The sequence below is a fragment of the Marmota marmota genome, unplaced genomic scaffold (assembly GCF_001458135.2).
Source record: "Marmota marmota marmota unplaced genomic scaffold, marMar, whole genome shotgun sequence".
Lineage (NCBI taxonomy): Eukaryota > Metazoa > Chordata > Mammalia > Rodentia > Sciuridae > Marmota > Marmota marmota.
Genome location: NW_026012160.1, coordinates 1 through 2,765, shown reverse-complemented (window position 1 = coordinate 2,765; position 2,765 = coordinate 1). Strand labels below are relative to the sequence as shown.

Sequence of the window (2,765 nt, the reverse complement as noted above, 5' to 3'; positions counted from 1 at the left end):
AAAAAAAAAAAAAAAAACATGTCTCTGTGGTATTGATATGTCCCACATGTTCAAGTGTTTTCTACTTTTAACTATATACCATTCACTCTAGTTTTTTAATGAAACGCTTCACAAATTTGTGCATCATCCTTGAGCAGGGCCATGCTAATCTTCTCTGTATCATTCCAATTTTAGTATATGTGCTGCCAAAGCGAACACCTCTTCACTCAGGGAACCTTCCCTATGTTGATCTTTGGTCACTCTTGAATATATTATCCAATAATATTATCATTTTGCATATATTAATAATCATACCGATTTATCATCAGCATTTTGAAACTGGTATTTTATTGGTTCCAATCCTTGCGACCTATCATACTATGGGATTGGAAACAGAAATGATTTTGTCTAAGTTTCAGTATCCTGAGCAAAGCTAACACTGATTTTCATAGCTTGTGGCATTTCTTCCAAATGAGGAAAAGAGACACAGGAAATGATTAAAACACTCGCCCATATGTCATCTCTGGCATCCCTGCTTTAGAATGCCAATTCTATTCCATAGAACCACACAATGTACTAATCGGCTTCTGTGACCTAAGTATCTTAAAAGTATGAACCTCTTCATTTAATGTTTCAACTAAGAAAAATCTGAAGGTCATATCCTAGAATCATATGAAACACAATAAGGGGACAGGAGGTATAGCAGTATTAGCTTGCACAAGGCTGGGTTTGACGGCCAGCACTTAAAAATAAAAAAAGACAAACAAGAAGGAATTCTACAAATAAAACATTAACTTGCTTGTTGCTATTTAACATTATGATCACTTATATGAATTCTAAAAATTTCTTGGGCAACTTTTACTTGTTTTTTGGGAGGAGGGATTTAATCTGGGTACAACCTCAGTACTTTTATCTTTTATTTACAGAGGGTCTCTCTAAATTGCTTAGGATCTTACTAAATTGCTGAAGCTGACCTCAAATTTGTGATCCTCCTGCCGCAGCATTCCAAGTCTCTGAGATTACGGGTGTGTATCCACCATGCTTGGCCTCATTGATCAATTACTGTCATTAAAACCCTAAAGAAGCTGGGTGTGGTGATGCAAGCCTGTAATATCAGTGACTGAGACAGGAGGATTGAGAGTTCAAAGCCAGCCTTAGCAAAAGCGAGGCACTAAGCAACCCTGTCTCTAAATAAAAAATACAAAATAGGGCTGCTGCATATGTGGCTCAGTGGTTGAGTGCCCCTGCGTTCAATCCCCAGTACTAAAAAAAAAAAAAAAAAATCTAAAAAGACTAAGAACAACAACTAATAGTCCTCTGCAAGTAAACATACTAAAGAACATTTTTTCACTAGCATTCAGCTGCATCACTATTAATGGCTGCACAATAAAAAACAATAAAATATAAAACACCACACACCAGCCCCCAACCTGTGCTGGAGATTCAACCCAGGGCCTTGCAAATGGTAGGCAATTGCTCTACCAAAGCACTGTATCTTAATAGCATCTTAGAGCTATATAACAACGTAGATCAAAACTTTCTTGGGGCCAGGGTTGTAATTCAATGGTAGAGTACTTGCTTCACATGTGTGAGGCACTGTGTTCAATCCTCAATACCATAAATAAATAAATAGATAGATAAATAAATAAGGTATTATGTACAACTACAAAAAATAAATTTTATAAATAAATGATATTGAGTCCATCTACAACTAAAAAATTAAAAAAAAAACTTTCTTTAATGGATCTGAAATTCAAAACGGTGACTACATTTGTATCTTAAATTACAATATGTATTTTCCATTAGTTTGTGTAACACTTTGATCTGTAAATAAATGTCTTATTTGGTAAACACAGGTAGAAGTCCCATCTCATTCAGAAACTGAAGTCAGATTCTTAAAGAAATAGTTGAAACTCTTAAAAACATAAAAACAAAACAAAAAAAAAGTCAGCCTAGATAACACAGATTTCCAAAGATAAAATACCACTTTAAAAAGCTAAGAGAGGGGCTGGGGTTGTGGCTCAGAGGTAGAGCGCTCGCCTCGCTGGGTTCGATCCTCAGCACCACATAAGAATAAATAAGTGAAGTAAAGGTATTGTTTCCAACTACAACTAATAAATAAATAAAAAACTAAGGGGGGGGGGGCTGGGTTTGTGGCTCAGTGGTAGAGTGCTTGCCCAGCACATGTGAGGCACTGTTTTTTTGTTTTTGTTGATATTGTTGTTGTTGTTAAATATTTTATTTCTTAGTTGTAGTTGGACACAACACTTTTATTTTATTTATTTTATTTTTATGTGGTGCTGAAGATCGAACCCAGGGCCTCGAACATACTAAGCCAGCACTCTACTACTGCGCTACAACCCCAGACCAAGGCACTGGGTTTGATCCTCAGTGCCACATAAAAATAGATAGATAGATAGATAGATAGATAGATAGATAGATAGATAGATAGGTGGGTGGGTGGATAAATGAAGTGAGGGTGTTGTGTCCTAGGGGAGGATACAGTGTGGCTCAGTGGTAGAAAACTTGCCTAGTAGGCATGAGGCCCTGGGTCTGATCCCAGCACCACAAAAATATATAAATGAATAAATAAATATATCAAATCAACTTTTAAAAAGTTAGTCAAGGGGCTGGAAGTATAGCTGAATGGTAGAGCACCTGCCTACTATGGACAAGGCCCTGAGGCTTGATTCCTAGCAAGGGGATAACCTAGACAAAACTAAACTAAAATAGTTAACAATATATCCTTGACACAGTGTAACTTATCACTGTCAAGAAGCCTCCCT

At 36.6% G+C, this 2,765-nt stretch overlaps 1 non-coding gene across 1 annotated transcript; it reads right to left on the bottom strand.

Annotated features, from left to right (window-relative positions):
• Positions 1-92: 92 nt before the first annotated feature.
• On the bottom strand, positions 93-198 carry LOC125614958. The gene has a single exon (XR_007345530.1). It is a non-coding gene; the product is annotated as a U6 spliceosomal RNA (small nuclear RNA).
• Between the last annotated feature and the right edge of the window lie 2,567 nt (positions 199-2,765).